General features: G+C 35.6%; 1 protein-coding gene and 1 non-coding gene across 2 annotated transcripts in view; both read left to right on the plus strand.

The window, feature by feature from the left end:
• The window catches only part of HTR2C (5-hydroxytryptamine receptor 2C), a 307,873-nt gene that overhangs the window by 173,312 nt on the left and 113,531 nt on the right, over positions 1 to 21,030 (plus strand). The window lies entirely within an intron of this gene.
• On the plus strand, positions 4,133 to 4,271 carry MIR1911 (microRNA mir-1911). The gene has a single exon (NR_128191.1). It is a non-coding gene; the product is annotated as a microRNA mir-1911 (primary transcript).

Here is a 21,030-nt window from a genome sequence, read left to right on the forward strand (position 1 = left end):
AAACATTCCACAAAAGTGTGCAAAATATTTATTGAATCGTCTATTTGAACTATCTATCTCTCCTCTTCTCTTTTGCCCGACATGGACGCTTTGACCTCAGATGTGTAGAACTATAATAAAGAACCAAGAAGAATAATTTTTCCATTCACATAATAGTGACAATTTACCCCCATGTTCTTACACAACAAAAAGAATTTCTTCTCGCATAATTATAGTCTCCATTTTTCAATAGGAGGAATTAAAAATATTCACGCTCAGATTTACAGATATTTACCATTTCCAACTTTGAAGAAATCAGTTCCCAACTTCCTAGTGCCTATAATTCAAGTTAAATTTCCCCTTGTTCTGTACTTCTAGGGCTTAACCAGTTGTATGCCAAGCCTTTCAGATCAGCTGTCTTGAATCCTATCCTTTTCTGCCTTTGAAAAATAATTTTCTATTTCAGCCATCCCTCTTTTCAGCAGCTTCCATCTGATAGGTCTGCTAGGCTACTATTGTGCATATATTTGCATATTGGTGTGCTCAGAGTAGAGGTCAGGCTGCCTGGTTTGCTAGGTCTTCATTTATTCCTTTTAATTTGGTGATCTTCCTGCTCTTAAGACATTTTAATGTTTACACTCAATATACTCCACATTTATTTTAAATTAAAACATATATATGTATGTACATATTAAGATTATATGTTTAAAATTTAACTGATTAACATATAAAGTGAAACCTTAAAAATATCAAGTGAAGAAAATTTGGTTTCCAAACTCAATCTAACTATAGATCTTGCATGTTTAAAGTAATTTTTGTTTTGGTTTTCTTTACTAAATTTCCAAATACCTAAGTCATGTTTGACTTTTCACTGGGCTCACCAGACTAATGATCCCTAATTTATCAATCTCAACTCCTTGGGTTGTTGCTGGACTTTTAGTTCTTTATACAAACTCATTGCTATAGTGAAATAGAGCCATGCTGTCTGGCACTTTCTTGCTCTAGGGTCTGATGCCTCTCTCTCACACGTCATGGAGTAACAAGTTCCTAGTACGTTTTACTGAGCCTTAGAAATCACCACCTTTTTTCCCACCTATGGCTCTTCTCAACCCATCCCATTACCATTTACTCAGATTCAGTGGGAATCAATTCAACATCATTCATTCATCAGTTTTGACCACTTACTACACATTAGGTGCGATGCTAGACACTGGGGACACAGCAGGAAAAGGAAAGAGACATAACTTCATGAAATTTATAATCTAGTTGCTAGATAGAAGCAGAGCAGTGGCAAAGCCCATCTGCATTTCAGAAACGGACATTCATAACGCACAGATACTTTGGAGTAAGGAGGAAGGGGGAATGAATGACTGGGAAAAATACCCTTCCTGGTAATAAGCAAAAGCAGTAGGCAAAAAGAGAAAAAAATAGCTATTTAAACTACATATTTGCCAATTTATGTGGCTTTGCAGGATTAAATGGCAATTCATTATTGTTATTATTATCATTATAAATTTTTATATGCTTTTATAATGGACGTCCCCCAAAAGAAAAGTATTCCAGTCAAGTTTTTATAGCTGTTTTCTTTGGTAATTTCCTCCTACCAGTATTTGGGGATACCAGATGAAAGCGATTTCTCCTTCAAAGCCATTGGATTAATTTATGCAAGTACAGGGAGTCCATTCTTGAACTTCTGATGCTCTATCCAGACATATCACATAATATCTGTCATTGAGCACTCATGATGCTTTCACATACATTATTCAGTTTACCACAATGGAATATACCAGCCCAAGCCCTGTTTCTGATAGCTATGATTTCTTTTCAGACAACATCGTATTTATAATTCATTTGCAAGTCCTCAACCAAACTAGGCATCCAGGGGATTTGGGGAAGAGAGATTTCATCACTGGCATGTAGTCCATGCAGTCAAACATCTGTGTACAAAAGTAGATTCTAGATTATTTGTTAAGGAAATGCATTATCTATTTTAATAGCCTTTATTTTTATGTAGAGGAAATACTGTCAGAAATTGAAAATGACACAATTTATATACAACCATTTTAATGGGCTAAAGCGAGTAAATATCTATGTAATTATTTTTAAGATTTTTTAAATTTCTTATAATATTATGCTTATGTTTCTAAAGTAGGACTAGTTGTAATAATTACCTAAATATTCAATTTGGATCCTTTGAGAAGGTAAGTGTATTGGGTTTGGTCCTCCATTCACTTGCGTCAAGAAGTCTGTTCATCAGAAGTAGATCTGGGAGCTAAAATTCCTGTGGAAGTCATAAAAGGGTTAGTTGTTACCAAAATATAGCATAGGATCATCCATGTACAAGGAAAATTAAGCAACTGTTTAAGTATATTAATGGGAATTGGAAAGGATTTGAGGACTGGAAGTGGAGAAAACTGAAATTGTTGATTAGTAACTCTACAAGGCGCTGGACTACAATCACAGCATTTCATCTTCACATTCATAAGAAATGTCATTAGTTGAGAACATACTATTTCCCATGTATTCTGCAAAGAATTTTGCGTATATTAACGCATTTAATCCTCACAAAGTAATCTCTATGATTTTTTTTCATATTTTAAAGACAAAGAAACTAATGTTTAGGGAAGTTAAGTAATGTGTCTAAGGCTTCAGGACTTGTCAGTGACATAACTGATCATTACCCACAGGCCTAACAAACACCAAAGCCGCCTTTTTTTTTCCTTCTTCTCCCCAAAGCCACCCAGTACATAGTTGTGTATTCCAGTTGTGGGTCCTTCTAGTTGTGGCATGTGGGACGCCATTTCAGCATGGCCTGATGAGCGGTGCCATGTCTGCGCCCAGGATCCGAACCGGTGAAACCCCTGGGCCGCCAAAGCAGAGCGCGCAGACTTAACCACTCAGCCACTGGGCCGGCCCCAAAGCCCTCATTCTTAATCATTGTTTCATGTTACATTTCACTTAGAACATTCCTCTCAAGAATAACTATACTAAAAACAGTGAGCTGCTAAATTAGCCACCTATCCTCCTACCAAACAAAAATATATATATACAAAAAGAGAGAGAGAGAGATGATAGTGAATGCTCTTCGGAATTTAGTTATTCCATTAAAATGGAATATACGCTTATAAGCTAAATCTTCCTCCATTTTATAATTTTATCTTCACGTCTTTTGAAGAATTCCTTAAACTCTAACTCCCTTTTGCTAGAGATTTATACCTTTTAGTAAAGGATAGATATTGTCCAACTCAAGCTTCAGAAATGCATCTGGGAAAGAGGGTTTGGGAATATATTTAGAAAATATAAATCCACCCTCATATTTTCCACTGTCATCCCTGGGGATTTTCAGGGATTCCATCAAAAGTCGTTCAATGTGTCCAAGTTGTCCTAAATATTCTGGAAAAGCTATAGTTTACAGAAATAAAAATGTGATCAATACAATCTCTCTGATTTCTTTTAATTGGTTAACAAATAGCAGAAGACAATCTTCTCATATACATGAAATATCTCCAAAATTTGTATACCTGGAGTTCATTCTTAAAATGAAACAATTTTCTTATTTGTCTAAAGGTAACACCACATTCTTAGGTAAATGCTATATTAAGCTCTAAGACATTGATACTCAGTGTTCACCTAAACCAAAGGTCACGAACTGACAGCCTTTTATCTGATTTCTGCCTGCAGGTGTGTTTTGTTTTCACCTGGCCAATGGTTTTAAACTTTGTAAACTGAATACCTTTTAAAAGTGTGTAGGTTCCATCTTTGCTATGTTTTCTACCACTCCCCATTTTCTTACCCTTAGCTGTCTTGCTCACTGATATTACCTACCTTATCCCTAAAAGCATTTAAGTTTGTGACAGGTCTCACAGCTTGTGGGCACAAAAGATACAACCTTGATATTCATACCCTGGTCACTGGCTTCTTATTCCCATGTGTTTACAAAGTTACTCCAATCCTAGAAAAATACACACCTACCCTCCAAGTACTTCTAGAAGTCCTCAGAAGTTGTCTCACATGTGATTGTGAGTAAATCAATTTGCATCATGCACTGCTACCACTATTCTGGGCTTTCATTGAGCATGTATGTATCCACCATTACCTGCCACCTTTCACTCTATCTGCTGGTCATCCATCATCTCCCATTGGGCATCCATCATCTGCCACTGGGCATCCATCATCATTCGCTGGGCATTTGCTGAGTACCGCCATGTCTGTTGGGCATCCACAGTCTCCCACCAGCCATTGTGGTCTCTGCTGGTGCTCTGCCATTTCACCACCAGTGCCTTCCATGAGAATGCTGCTTACCTGTCTTGGGTGCTGTCATCTGATGCTGCCAAACCTACAAACCCTCAAGACACCGCATGGTGCTGCATTTGCTTTAGCCTTTTTTGTGCTTATGTTCCTTGTAAAAACTGAGAGTATGTCCCTCCATAAGTGTGACACACTTTCTTATCTAAACATTGAAAAGCAATCCTTGGCCCTTCCTCCTTCACAAAATTCCTCTGTAAAACAGCTTTCTATTTCCTTTTTCTTTTTCACTTATTATTGTCTCCCCAGGGCTTACACATTCCATAGGGCTGATTGAGAGTCTATTTACTGATGCCTTACTTCCTATTCTCAAGCATCTACACAAAAGCTTCCCTCTGAAAGGCTAAGTAGTGACCTTCTCTACTTAGAAGTCTTACGTAATTGTATATACCTAGCATTTATCCCTGTATCTGACATTTTTTAATGAATAAATGAAGGCCTCCTTCCCTCTTACAAATCAATTCATGAGGTTAGATACTTGGAATTTCCTGGCCCCACACATCTAAACCTGTGAATTTTTACTTTTTGGTTCAAATGTTTTCTCTTAATATCTCCTATTCCTCTCTCAATACACATAATCATTTCACTGCAGGCTCCTTAGCCTAAGGGAAAAATTTTTTTCCAAGTAAGTTTCAATTCTAAATGTAAAAAGGAAGGATGGCACAAAGTATATTTACCGAAAATTACAGTGACATATGTTAAAGAATACAGTCCAGAGGTGCTGGTTCTTGTTCTTATCCTTAGAGTCTGCTATTTCTAGTCGTTCTTTGCACTTTGTCTCTGCTTAAAGTGCTTATCTCTGCTTAATTACTGCTTTAATTATCCAGTAAGTTCACAAAATAAATTCATAATGTAATTTTAGTTAACATTCTAGTTCTACTTGCAAAGGTCATTTCACTACAGGCAGATAGGCAGCACTATCTAAGCTAAGTAATAGCAACTAACATCTAACTGAATGCTTGCTGGGTGCCAGGCCCTGATGGTAGGCAAGATGATTACAACAATAATTATAATAGCTAACTTTAATTGAGCCCTGTATGAGAGGGAAAACGTTTTCCTCTGTCCTCTTAGTTTCAGTGCTGAGATGCTGAAAATTAAATTGACAAAAGACAGATTAGCAAGAGAGTTTATTACTTATTCATATGGAGGCCTTCATAGAAAAGAAGCAAAGACCCAAAGAAGTGGTTAGACCCCAGGGCTTTATATACCATTTTAACAGAGAGCAATAAATTGTGGAGAATTGACAAGACAAAGGAAAAGGGATTTTGGTTTCTAGGGGTAGAAAATTGTGGGAAGGTAAATACATGGAAGAAAATAATGGAAGATAAGGGTTATTTATTTTATTTTTTATTGAGGTAACATTGGTTTATAATGTTCTATAAATTTCAGGTGTATACCATTATATTTCAGTTTCTGTGTAGACTATATCATGTTCACCACCCAAAGACTAATTACCATCCATCACCATACACATGTGCTGAGTCAGCCTTTCCCCACCTCTCTACCCCCTTCCCCTCTGGTAACCGCCAATTTGATCTCTATGTCTATGTGTTTGTTGTTGTTGTTATCTTCTATTTATGAGTGAGATCATACAGTATTTGACTTTCTCCATCTGACTTATTTCACTTAGCATAATACCCTCAAAGTCCACCCATGTTGTTGCAAATGGCAAGATTTCATCTTTTTTTATAGCTGAGTTGTATTCCATTGTGTATATATACCACATCTTCTTTATCCATTTGTTGATAAAGGTTATTTTTATAAGATTTGCTATACAGGCTCAGTCTCGTGTAGCCTTGGGGCTGTTAAGTGTGTCACTAATGTTTAAGAATCATTCTCCTCTTCCTGATATGGGGGGAGACACGTTCATAAAGGGAAATTTATACCCTGCCTTTAGGCAGAAAGGGGGAGGGTAGAGAGTTTTTCCTGTATCAGCTGTTTTTTAATTGCCTTCAGCTCAAAATTATCCTTATGCCAAAGTGGCATATTGTGAGGTGGCATATTCTTATCCACTTCAGCACTTACTCTGTGTCTATTACTTCATTTAATCTTCACAACCAACATGTAGATAAAACTTTATATTTTCCCCACTTTAGAGATGAGGAAAACTGAAGCACACAATTTTACCTGATTTAGGGCCATAAAAGGCTAATATCCATTCTCACTTAGATCACTGATATTAAGGGCCCCATTTCCCCAGCTAGCAGACTGGTATTTCTGCCACAGGTTCATAGAAATGTGGAACATGCTGTGTTCTTGAACACTTAAACCGAGCACTGTTTCTTGTTTCCTGTCTTGATATTACTCTAGAGACACAAAGGAGCATAACAACAAAATAATCTCTTGTATATCCAAGAGTAATTTCCAAGCCCTACAATGACAACAATAGTTAACAGTTATTGTACACTTACTAGTGATACTGTCTCAGCTGATAGACACTCTTTTAGAATCATAGCTTTGCTCAAAGTAATTTCATTTCAGTGCATTTCAGACTATATTCACACCCCGTTAAGACAGAGTTTGTAGACCCAGATTTCAATGCCTTTGTTGCCATGTGATTAGAGTATGGAATTAAGGAGAAGTGGTGGAGGGGCAGGATGTATCTTCAAATAGTTGAAGGATTTTCATGCTCGTATGGCTCCACAGGTGAAAGTAGGATAAATAGTAAAAAATACAGAAAGAAGCAGATTAGGGTTCCTTAAAATGATCTTTATTGATGAAAAAGTCTGTCTTTGAAGGAGGGGAACCATCCCATTACTGGAGGTTATACAAGGAATTTCTATTTTGAGTAGAAACTTGAGCTAGATGTTTTCTAGGTTTTCTTCTATGTTTTAAGATTCTATAATTAAGTTTTGTACTGATGTCACTTTGAACAAGTTACTTGGAGTCTGAAATTATCATTATGGAGGTAGACGTATAGTGCCTTTGTGAATGACAGGGAGATGAAAAGAAGAATTACTATTTCATACAACAGGGTTACATTTCACATGTGCTTTTATGTGCCTTTGATCTTTATAATCAATTTGCTTAGTCCCAGTAAGAGACCCTGGATGAAAAATAGACTCATTAATTGTATATTATTTTAACAACACAGAAGATGTTTCATCTCTTGTTGCCATCTAAGTGAACATAAAAGAAAATTTGCCTAGAACGAATGGATCCTATATCCGCAGCCCTCACTCTTAAACGTTATGAGATGAATAAGAATAGCCTACTTAGCCTTTACCTCAAAGGGCAGTAATTCATGCTTGAAAGCTGTCTTTCATATGCTAAATAGAATCTCTTACAACTATGAATCTTAATTGTTCTCATTTATCACTGTATAGCCCAAACATAGTGCTTGAACTGTGCAGTATCTGAGTGCCTGAACTGATTGTTAAAAGTTGATTTCTTCCTTTTCCTCCTTAGTCAAATGTCTATAGTCTGCAAGTGCTGAAATTTGTTTTGTGTTCCAAATGAAAGATATCAAAAATCTAAAATCTTTTCATGCTAATTTTTCTGCATTTAAAATATAGCAAAGACAAGCTGCTCACCAATTGTTCACATAACATTAAGTCCCAAAAATACACTTCATGAATTTTTTTCCATGACTTAATGCCATTGTTTTTTTAAAGTAAGAATATCAACAAGACAATCAGAGTTGAATGAGATTTTTTTCTCAGTGTAGAATTTCTCATTGAGAAATATTTAATAAAATAGGTAGAGGAGACAAAATTTTAATTTCCAGCCTATTTATCTCTACTTTCGTTCTTTAATTACTTTTTAAGAGGTATTTGAGGGTTTTTATGGAGGTGTGTATGACTACAAATTAGCCCAAGTCATTGTAGATTCTTTATTACCATTTTCCATGTAACTGTAGGATCACAGCATCTGTGGATTTTAACCCTATTCAGAACGAAGCAGGAAAGGAAGTATTCTGAATTAGCTCTTAGAGTCTTAGAGTATACATAAGATAACAGGGTCAGGCCAGCTTCTGGAGAGCAAAAGCTTTCCTTAGTCTAGATCAAGATTATTTTCAGAACTCAAAAGAATTTAAAAAACATATTTTCTCCTCAAAATTATGTAGAAAAAACCTTGAAAAAGATCTAAAACAAAAGGCCTTTGATATTTATTAAGCACTGATTCACTTTTCTGTTTTACTGTAACCTCATCTCATAAACTCTCAGCTTAATATGTCCTTCATATTTATAGAGAGAAAGAACTTTCCTGGGTTTCCTGCTTTAGGAATAAGTACAGAGGAAGCTAAATAAGTGCTATAGAACTAGTAGCTGAAGCTAACTTTCATGTACTTAATTTCAAATGGGAACTATATTCAAAAGAGAGCATAGATAAATAATGATAAGTAAATTCCTTACGTGCTTTGAAGTATTTCTTGTGATGGGAGAGAATGAAGTCTCTAATTTTCAATTCCTCAAAAATCTAGAATTACAATCTCTGTACATACATGAATTTCACCAGTGGGTGGCACATATAAACCATTGTAATCAACCCCTGTGTTCTCTAAAAGGGCTATTGGAGTAAAAAAATAAAGATAACAAACTATTTCCACTAAACATTGAATTATACTTTGCTTAGTTACCAATAAAAAGAAATTGTTTAATGGAAAAATTATATAAAAGCTGAACATTAATAAGTTAATCATTTATGTATTTGAATTTTGATAGTTTCATTTCCTTACCTTTAATTTTGGCTAAGATCTATTATGTTTTAACTAGATCTTTTTGATCAAATGACTCTTAAATAATGCCACATTAACATTGTGACTTTGGGTAAATCAATGGATATCTCTAAGAATTAGATTCTCCTTTATGAATGATCAGTTTTTATTGTGTACCTATCATCCTGTGTACTTTAATCTACATTATCTCACTTAGCATCAACTTTACAGGTATTTGTGACTAGTAAAGTCTTAAGGTGAAAATATTTCATAAACTGGAAATTTCTATACAATTTTAAGAAATTATTATTTTTAGTATTAAAGTCAGGTGCCACATAACGACATTTTGCTCAACAACAGACCACACATATGATGGTGGTCCCAAAGATTAGTACCATATAGCCTAGGTGTGTGGTAGGCTATACTATCTATGTTTGTGTAATGCACTCTATGATGTTCACACAATGACACAATCGCCTAATGATGCATTTCGCAGAACATATCCCTATTGTTAAGCAACTCATGACTATACATTGAACCAAGCTTCTATCTCCAATTAAAAAATATTATGCAGGGGCCAGCCCGCTGGTGCAGCTGTTAAGTGCACACGTTCCACTTCCGTGGCCCAGGGCTCACCAGTTTGGATCCCAGGTGCGGACATGGCACCACTTGGCAAGCCATGCTGTGGTAGGCGTCCCACATATAAAGTAGAGGAAGATGGGTACGGATGTTAGCTCAGGGCCAGCCTTCCTCAGCAAAAAGAGGAGGATTGGCAGCAGATGTTAGCTCAGGGCTAATCTTCCTCAAAAAAAAAAATTATGCAGGTGCTGGCCTGATGGCGTAATGGTCAAGATCATGCATTCAGCTTTGGTGGCCCGGGGATCACCAGTTCAGATCCCGAGCATGGACCTACATACCACTGGTCAAACCATGCTGTGGCGATGTCCCACATACAAAGTAGAGGAAGATTGGCACAGATGTTAGCTCAGTGACAATCTCCCTCAAACAAAAACAAAAGAGGGTTGGCAACAGATGTTAGCTCAGGGCCTACCTTCCTCACCATATGTTATGCATATGAAAATATAGACTATGTATTTCCACATCTACCAAAACAAATGTTCTGAAAGTATTTTCTTGATTTAAATATATAATATATAAATTTTCTCAGTTTAATTACAATGAAGTAAGGTAAGTTTCTTGTGGTTTAAGTAGAATATGCTTTAAGTAGAAAATTAAGTGACTACTTCCCCAAAACTTATTTCATTTAAAAATATAAGGGTGGGGCTGGCCCAGTGGCATAGTGATTGGGTTCACATGCTCCGCTCTGGTGGCCCAAGGTTCTCTGGTTGGGATCCTGTGCACAGACCTACACGGTGCTCATCAGGCCATGCTGGGGCAGTGTCTCACACGGAAGAACTAGAAGGACCTACAAGGGGGATATACACCTATGTACAGGGGCTTTGGGGAGGGAAAAAAAAAAGAGGAAGATTGGCAACAGATGTTAGCTCAGGACCAATCTTCCTCATCAAAAAAGTATATATATAAAGGCAATTTTTGAAGATCAACATTTCGCAAATAATTTTTTTAGCATGCAATACTATGACAAATTACTCAATTAACTTTTAATGTGGCTTATTCATCTAAAAGTTTCATTCTAGGTTAGTCACAATATTATTTTACACATAATTGGGAAACTCTAATTAAATAACTTATATAAAGACTGAACAAAAGAGGGGAGATGTGGTAAGGGAATCTAAGGCCCTATTTAATTCTGAAGTAAAATATTGTGACAATGTAATAAAGAATTGTCCAATTTTTACTGTGAAATAAACAAAAAAAAGCTTGAAAGATATTGCATATGCCATTATATGAAACTTGTAGCCCAACCTGATGTTCTCTTATAGTATTTTTTCCAGACATGTTTTAGGATTACTTGAAAAAAGAAGATAATTCAACAGTACACAAAGGTGATAGTTAATAGGAAAAATAAGAGAGTACAGAAAGGAAAAGTAGTAGAACAGCAAAATTAAATCTAGGCTCAAACTTCTTTCTTATTGTTTTTTGTTTATTCATGCCTACTACAACAGAGCTATGGCCTTAGGGAAATTATTGTATGCTGTAAAACCAATAACAATAACAAAAATAAAACTAATAATAGTGATAGCTCTGATATAAATTGGGGCCCAGCTATATGCTAAGAACTTTACTGAAATCTTATAATTTAACTTAATGAAATTACATAAAGTAGATGTCATTATTCACCTTTTACAGATGAGGAAACTTAGGCTCAGGTTGTACAATGGAGGGAGTACAAATTCAACCTCAAAGCATTTGCTCTTCCAGTATGCTTTGCTGTTTCACACAAATAAGAGCGGTTTCTTAGATTTGACATTTTTACTTCTATTGTTCATCAAAACCTCAGAGCAATCCTTTATTACAGGTATTATTATCTATACTTAACAAATCTAGTAGGGAACAATAATGTATTTGTGGTGACTTGAAAATAATACGCTAATAAGTAATAATTATACAGGAAAGCCAGCCTCCTCACATATACCTCATAAAGAATGACACATTTGGAGAAAAATCAAGGTCATTATTTTTCTGCACAATTTCCTACCATCATGACACTATTCTGCTGGATTTTGAAAGACCAACTACTACTACTCATAGAAGATTCTTCATTATTTTTTACCTTTGTCAACAAAATGAAGATGACAGAGATATTTTGTATTGTACCGTCTAAACTTCTTCGGTGAATATTTTTACTATGTCTTTTTGAATTTTCCTAGTGGTGGTTCTAGGGCTTACAACATGCTTCTTTTTATTTTCATTCCTTTATTAAAATTGAGATATAATTTATATAATGTAAAGTTCACCTTTTCAAAATATATAATTCAGTGGTTTTTAGTATACTCACAAAGTTGGGCAATTATTGTTATCTAATTCCAGACTGTTTCATCACCTTAAAAAGATACCCCATAAGAATTAGCAGTCACTCCCTACAATAAGCATGTTAACTTAATCTTGTTAATATTGATATTAAATTTCAATAGTATATAGGAACTTTGTTCTAATATACTTCCATTCCTTCCCTCTCCTTTGTGCTTTTATTGTCATGCAAATTACACCTTTATACATTATAGCACATCAAAATACTTCCATAATCATTGTTTATATAGTTGTCTTTTAAACCATTTAGGGGAAAAGTGTTTTAATTCATATGGATTCAAGTTACCATGTAGCTTTTCATCTTAGCTGAAGGATTCCCTTTAGTAGATATTGTAGGTCAAGTTTGTTGGTGAGAAATTCTCTCAGTTTTTTTAATCTGGAAATGTCTTTATTTTTCTTTTGTATTTGAAGCGTAGTTTTGCTGGATACAGAATTCTTGGTTGACAGTCTTTTCCTGTCAGCCCTTTGACTATGTCATCCCGATGCCTTCTGGCCTTCATAGTTTCCAATGAGAGGTCAACTACTAACCTATTTTGGGACTTCTGTCACTTGTTGAGTCATTTATCTCTTGTTGCATTCAGAATTTGCTCCATGTCTTTGTCTTTTGACTACCTATAAAGTGTCTAGGTGTCTTTCTTCAAGTTTAATCTAATTGGTATTTCTTGATAAGTGTAAATTGTTTTCCATCAAATTTGGGAAATTTTCAGCCATTATTTCTTCAAAGGTTTTTCTGTCTCTTTCTCTCTCTCATCTCCTTCTGGAACTCCCACTATGCATACAATTGATGGTGTCCAACAGGCTCTTTTCATTTTTCTTCATTCTCTTTTCTTTTTGTTCTTCAGACTGGATAATCTCTTTTGACCTATCTTCAAGTTCATTGATTCTTTTTTCTTCCTGCTGAAATCCACTGTTAAACCCATCTAATGAACTCACCATTTCAGTTATCATACTTTTTGACTCCAGAATTTCTATTTGTTTTTGTTTTTTTAAATATTAGATTAATTTGTATCTCTTAATTGATTTTTCTCTATTTGGTGAGACATTAACAGCATAGTTTCTTTTAATTCTTTATAGTCTCCTTTACTTCTTTAAACATATTTCTATAGATCATTTAAACCCTTTGTAGAATAAGTCCAACATCTGAGCCCCCTCTAGGACACTAGAAAGTGACCACTTTTATTCCTGCCTATGAGCCATATTTTCCTGTTTCTTTGTTACCTTCTGTTTTCTTGTTGAAAACTGGGCATTTAAAACAATATACTGTAGCAACTTTAGAATCAGATCTTTTGACTCCCAGTGTTTTGTTGTTGTTGCTGGATTTTTTTCTCATTCTGCTTTCTTTATAGACTTTTCTAGATTAATTCTGTATTCCTTGCAATTTGTAGTTGCTATTTTCTCTGGTAGCTTTCTTTTTTAATTCTTGTTTTTATCTTTAAGCCTGGCTTCTTAGGAGTTGCCCCTGAACTGCCATAGTTTGTTATCAGGTGATGGTTGGTCAGAATGTTTTTCATTAGATGCTTTAAGTCAGTTATTCCTCCTCCCTCTTTCAAGGAAATTTTGTGTGAAGTCATCCCTTCAAATTTCTGGGAGTTTGCAAGTCAGTCTTGGCTTTTACTTTCTACTTGAGCAAGGTAGCAAAGACAGCAAGAGATGAATTACTGGGGTCCTCTCTGGGCTTTCTTGGGAAAGTGCATAGCCATGCGTGTGTGCAGCCTTTTAGATCTCCTGGAATATGTTGGAGCTTTTTAAAGTCTCTTATTTTGGTCTGATTCCCATTAGCAAGGTGTTCCATCTAAATTTTTAGTCAGGTTCTTATTTGTTCTGACTGAATTCACAGACTTAGGCAACTGCAGTATTATCAAATCCAACTTATTGCTATTGTTTTCAATATTTCTATTGAAGTTTGAGTAGGAAGAAAGGGTAATATCTCTATTTTACTAATATAGTCTATATCAGTCTTTTCTGAGAAACTGAACTCAGAATCATATCAAATAGCTACAATGCTTTGAGGACAGGATTTTGCAAGGAATTTACTGTAAATGTTATAAAAATATTTACAGTGCTATGGAGATAGAGCTTTGCATGGAGCTCCAAAACAAGCCAGGCTCTATTCTACTGGCTGCTGGCTTTTCATGTCTACTGTGCTCCATTGCCGGGATGGGAGGGGTATAGGAGTGGCCCCAAGTTAAAACAACACAGACTCCACTGTTCTTATCAAAGCTTAGTAGGGTTTTTTTTGAAGAATGTCTTTTAAGTTAATTCTGTGCCTTTGGTTAATTTCCAGAATTCTGAAATAGTTGGTTTTCATAGTTTTGCAAGTATTTCTGTTGCTTCTGTGAGAGAAAGGATTCACCAAGGTCCTCATTCTGCCTTTCTGAAGTCCTTCCTTTGTAGATACTTTAATTATAATGACATTTTAAACACAACACCTTAACATTATCTTAGCTAATAAAATTTAAATGGTTACTTTATATCCTCTACTACCTAATCTATATTCACTTTTCCAAACTGACTCAAATTAGGATCTAAACAGTTGTTTTATTTAAATTGGGACCCAAGCAAGGTCCACACATTACATTTGGATTTTATGAAACCATTTTTGTAGAGGCTTGGTTCTGACCCTCAGAAGACAGAGCATTTATTAGAGGGAAACGCAAAACCTAGGAAGTATTTTAACTGCAGATGAGAGACTTATACATGTTTATAGGCTCAAGGGAAATCACAGTAGTTTCTGGCTTACAAAACAATCCTCCCCATGTTCAAAGGTCGTGTCCACTAACAGCTATTAATTTCAGTTCAGCCTGGGGTCCAAATGAAGAAGCAAAAGCTGAGACCTGAAAAAATGAATCTAGAAAGGTACAAGATCAGAGAGGAAAGCTGGAGGAGGAACGATGTCAAAATTTGAGGGCAAACCATCAATAATGCAAGGGTTTACTTTGGGATGCCAGATTCTTGGTGAATTACTCTTATTTGTGAATTATTTTTCTAATCTGCATTTTTACTTTCTCTTTCTATTCGTTAATACTAAAGGATAGTAGAAAGGTCATTATAGGCCTAGTTTCTATTTTCAGCTTTGACAGTAGCTGTGTGATCTAGGTTAAGCCATTTGGCTTCTTTGAGCCTTTTCCTGATTTGTAAAATGAGAAGACTGGCTTCGATTCTCTAAAATTGCTTTTATCTCTAAAATGTAATTATTTTAAGGCCTTTCTTAGGTAAATATATGCAATAAGCATAGATTGTCTTCAATGATTGAGCTTACTTACCCTTTTTGCTTTCCTTATCCTGAACATCAGGTACCCAAGAACTTCTTTCTTTCTTCTCATCATAACTTGTTTTATAAAAAGAATTCAAATCAGAATTAAAGACTGATATAGACTATATTAGTAAAATAGAGATATTACCCTTTCTTCCTACTCAAACTTCAAAATAAAACAATATAATTATGACAGGTTATACTTAGTTTTTGTAATAAAAGCCAGTTTCATAAGTGAAACTACCTCAAAAAAATATCTTTGAGGGAGTTGAAGCAAAATAATGTATTGTGATTGAGAATAGCCACATACAATTTTCAAAAGTTAAATCCTCGAGTAATCTTTGTCAAATTGGAGCATAGGCTCTTAAATCATCTCAAAATTGAGACAATTTTGTAGACATCATGGAGTCATACCCTTTCTCAACAATAAAAGTTATATTTGGTAATGTGCTTTTGGGATTCTGATCAGAAATTTCAGAGGTCACCTTTGCTGAACAATATGATAGGTCGATTGCAAAAATTGCAGTTGCATATTCACTTATATTATACTTTCAGTAAGCCAAATCAGATTAATGAAACCACAGAATCCATCCAGGGATTGGAATTAAACATTTTTTTATTAAACTGGTTAAATAATCCAGATAATTGCCAAAAATGCCTTTCATTTTGTGCATCTAATCCTCAAGCTATCAGATTTGATTTCTGTATCACTTCTAAAATATACACCTAAATGAAATTAAAACTTTTATTTTACTCAGAAGCCTCCCCATCCCACCCAACCTGTGCCCAAATTCCACTATCTTTAATACTTTAAGGAGTTCTTATGGGCCCAGAAACAACCAGTAAGCCACCAAGATGGAGAGGATCAAAGACAATGATCAGAGAAAACAAACGTCAAAATTAACCTATTATAGCTCATGGGCCAACCCACAATCAACATAAAAACACTTACTGAATATCTGCTTTTTGTTAGCACTGAACAAAACACAGTGGAATATAGAAACGCGTTAATCCCAATCCTTGCCTACAAGGGAGTTTATAATGTAATTATGTGAATGCACATATGTATTTGTATATGTTGGTGGAAGGCAGAAATTTATATAAAGAGATAATGAACAATGGAGTGTTATGTGCAAATGATGCAAGATATTGAACATGTAATAGATAGTCTAGAAGTTCAGAGGAGGTCCCAAATTACCACATAAATGGTCTTTTTCATGCTTACTAAATATATTCATAAAGCCAACCCAACTTTGAGAAGAAATAGAGAAACCCAATTTCATTGTACCTATACTTTTAGGATTAGATCTTTCTACACACAGTTTATTAAAAATGCAAGTGGTTATATTTCTGTAACTTTTAGAGACACATTCTTAACACATTATTATCTAATTCTTGTGAAGGAGAAATAGATGTAGTTTAAAATGTCATGACAAGCATTATGAAACAGAAATGTAATGGCAAAAGTAAGATAAAAGCTTACAAATAGAGCGATAAGATAAAAATATAAGATAAACTACTATAAGATAAAAACTTACCTCAATTACTATCTGCTGCATTAAAAAATGGCATCAAAGCATAACTAAAATTACCACGAATAAAATGACCAGTAAATGTACAACTGTCCTTACAAGGGCTTTCTAGTCCTTATTAATTATCATTTAAAAGTGTTGAGATTAGGTACTATAAAGTTAACCTGTCTCTATACTTTTTCTGAAAATTTTCTTGGTTGCCCTTCTCTGCGTTCATACTTCTTCATCTACTTCCAGTTCAATTAGTTTTATGTTGATGTTTTAAGACATGCCTCATTCTGAACAGTTCATAGGATCTAAGGGAAAATGGCTTTTGAAGACACTTTCTGGGATCATGTGTCAACATTTCAGGTCACCAAATATTAATTGAATGCTCACCCTGTGCTTAGCATTAGGAATATAGAGGTAAATAAACAGGGCTCTAGCACCCAAGGAACTTATTCACATTTAGAAAAATATTCAAATTATTTAAATAAGTTATGTAGTCTGGTATTTTCCATTTTAGTGTCACTAGGTAAAACATCTAATTTTCAACATCGGCCTTGAATAATTTCTGGAGAATTTTCAAAATCAGCAATGACTAAATTCAGTGATTCTGACTAAGGGCAGCTAATGGAGAGCTGAAATGTCCAATTCCAATTAAAATCCTTGAGGCAAATAGTGTTTTGGTAACATTATGTAGGAGATAAGATGAATTCCTGCAGAAATGTATAATGCCTGTGTCGATGTGACAAGAAATGTTTGGTAGGAAATAAAGTGCTGTACCATTTGTGGGTGGTACTGCCAATGTGGAATTCGTGTCAGTTCTTTTCTGAAGAGATTTTTTAAAAATGCAAGTAGAATGTATTGAAGGTGCCATGTCAGTCCATCTGTCAATGCATCTGTCAATGCATCTGTCAATAGCATGAAACACCATTAATTCTCAGGGGTATTTTTTGAGGTGTAGTGCAGTAGAAAGTGGGCTTTGATATCAGGTGGACATGGGTATAAATCCTTACATTACCGTCTTCTCACCTTGGGCAAGTCACCTTTTATTTCTGAGTAACATCTCCATCTATATAACAGGGAAATATCTAACCGGCATGACATTGAGAGTTAGAGGTCATGTGTATAGAATCTCTGGTACTTAGTATGTGTGCCATATTTTAATTATTATTAACAACATTACTCTTAGGAATTGATTTTAGTAAAATCTTATTTTGGAAACCCTGAATAAAAGTGATAAGGCACATCATATTTGAGTTCACAAGCCAGAAGCTTCTGAGACTCTGTCCCAGATGAACAATAGGATAGTAGAATGAGATCAAAGAACAGGAAAAAATAATACAACGTCTCATAAGTCAGCTTACAAATAGGAGTGCCCTCCAGCCTTGCGAATAGTATTTGATTAGTGTTTTTGTGTGCAACATATATATCTTGGCGGAGAGGGAAATGATCAGACATATTTCATTTTCCCATTCATGTATCCCTTTGTTGCCATTTCCATGTTAAAAAAAAAAGAGTTTGTGTCTGTCATTGTGAAAACAGAGCTACCTAGATGAAGCTCCCTATATAAGAGACAGTGACTGACCTCTGGGACCTAGATGGAGGGTTGTGCTGTATGGTAAGGATTCTTTGCCATCCCAGGTCACAGATGGAAAACTTTAAGTTCCAGGCTAGTAGACCAGTTCCCATCCTGGTTCTCTTTCTTTATATCTTTTCAGACTCTACATAAATGAAAGAAATTGAGAATAAAAAATATGTATGGCAAAATAATGAAAGAGAATATTAAAAGTTTTGTGTATAAATCCTATATCCTTAATCATGGACTGACTAAACTCCCCAGGATTCCATTTCAGAAGACATTTGGCAAAAGATCAAATTGGCTCTTGCAGCATCATTTTCCAGTTGTCTGCATAGGCCTTTGAGGGAAGAAGGGGTGCCTAGGTGTGAATCTGGTTTGGTTCAGTGGATAATTTAGGAGGATAGTGGAAGCACAAGAAGCAGAAGTGTGTTATCTTGGGTGGAAGACTGTAGTTGATATCTTAAATATTTAACTCATTCATACACAGTATTTCAATTTATCCTTGAACAACCTTGCAAAGTAGATAAAACAGGTAATTTTCTTGAGCTTTCAGAAGGGAAAACTAAATTCCGAAGTGGATATACACATACAGATGATATGTGGCACAGCAGGTACTAAAACAAGTCTTCCTCCTTCCCTACGCTCATTAGAACCGTAGAATATGCTTTCTCTTGTGCCCTGCAGGTTGGAAGCAGACTTAAGCACCTGTTAACAGTATTAATGCTTTGCACATAAAATCTGTAATACAGCTTCTTATTCTAAGGAAAAATTCTTTAAACTCAAGCAGGACAGTGGGGCCCTGAGCTCATTCAGACTCATATTGTCACTACTCTGGAAGGCCACTGAGGGTATGGTTATAGTCAAAGACTAGTACGTATTTCAGATAACAGCTCTACACTTTGATGAAAATCTCTCCAGTTCAGAGCCTGGTTTCCCTTTGTTTGCACGTGAACTGATTTGTAAGGGACTTAAAGGCATTAGGTACAGGATGAGATTTTATATGTTTATTTAGCAATGAGTTCTGTTTTCTAAAATATGGCAGACTAGGTTTTTTAGAACAACACTACCAAACAAGTATATTGAATATGTGTGTGTGTGTTTGTGTGTGTGCGTATGTGAAAGAGCTGACAAGATAGTAATTATCAGGGCAAACTTTTAGTCAAGAGTGGAACCCAGATGTAGGCTCAGGACTGAAGAACCTTTTGTCCTGCAGAAATTTGCTAAATGAAGGAGTTTGAAAGTATGCAGACAAGAACTCAAACAGAAGATCATCCCCATTTTAGGCTGGCATCTTAACAAACTATACCCTACTATAAGGGTGGACCAGGGGTAAACCTGAACCATACCCTCACCACTAGGGTCTCCAAGGAAAAGTGCCTTAAAGTTGAGGGGCGGAGGAAACCCGTCCCTGAAAATTTGTAACCTCAAGTCAGAAGTTGTAGTGATTTGCAGTGGTCCAAAAAGTTCAAGCTGCAAATTTAGTTGATAATATCCTTGGAATATAGTATTCCTATGCATGAATAAGGAAACAGCAAACAATGCAATTGACAAAAAGACAAAATTGAAGAGGTACTTTACAAAAGCAATCCAATGGCCAATAAACATAGGCAAAAGTGCCCAAACATTAATAATCAGAGAAATTAAAGCCACAATTAAATACCAGTAAGTAGTCACCAGATCAGCAAAAATTAAAGTGTGACTATACTTGTGTTGGCAAGCATGTGGAAGGGCAAGCATTCTCACCCAGTTGTGGTGGGAATGTAGATTGCTACAACTCTATTGAAAAACGACACAGCATTATATAGCAATTTTAGAAAAGTGTATACCCTAGGACCCAGAAGTTCCATTGCTGAGAATATAATCTAGAGAAAGGCTTACTCCTGAGCACCGAGATACTTGTAAAAGAATTTGTAGTACTATTTCTTGTAATTACCCAAACTGGAAGCAACTAAATTGTACAAGCAACAGTAAACGGGATACTTAAACTGCTGAATTAGTGATACAACCAAATGTTGTACAGATGAGGAAGCTGAGGCACAGAGAGGTGCATTTGCCCCAAATCACACAGATGTTAAATGACAGAGGTGGGGTTTGCCTCCAAGCAACCCAATCCTAAAGTCTGGTTCTGCAGGAAATGAATAATATTAAGTTGAACTATACAAAATTAACATTTTTGTAAGTCAAAAGAGTTGAATATTAGCAAATTCACATGGTTCAATCTAATAGTTCTTTAAGTTCTCAGCCCAGGTGGCCTGAAATCACCTTGCTCAGTGTATCAGCCCCCTTCTCCCTAGCTTTCTCACTCAAAATGACTTTCTATGCTGTCTTTTACTTGTGAAAAAAGTTTCCTTCGCTCATTTCCTCTAAAAGCCATCATTGCCAAAGGTCTTGGCTGCTTCTCTATTCTGGTTTTCATTTTATTAAGCGACTGTGGTACAAAATAAAACAGTCTGACTAACCATGGGGAAGGGAAATGATGAAAGTAATTACAACTGTCGACATCTGCCAAGAAATGTAGTCTTTGTCATGCATTTGTCCTAGTCACTCACTTCTGGGCAATAAAGTCTTCCCAAATGCAAAAACCCATAAGGATCTTTTTCTGGGCCACCCTTCACCATGAATGACAGTGAACTTCTGTCCTTGGGCCTTGTCCTCCAGAGGATTCTGTATAACACAAACTCACCCATTTTGAAAGATCCTGCCAAAATTCCATGGAAGCAAATAAGTAAATACAATTCATCAGTTTAAACACGCAGAGAAATTTTTCTCAGAATTATAAGCAAGTGAT

The sequence above is a fragment of the Equus caballus genome, chromosome X (genome assembly GCF_041296265.1).
Source record: "Equus caballus isolate H_3958 breed thoroughbred chromosome X, TB-T2T, whole genome shotgun sequence".
Classification (NCBI taxonomy): Eukaryota; Metazoa; Chordata; class Mammalia; order Perissodactyla; family Equidae; genus Equus; species Equus caballus.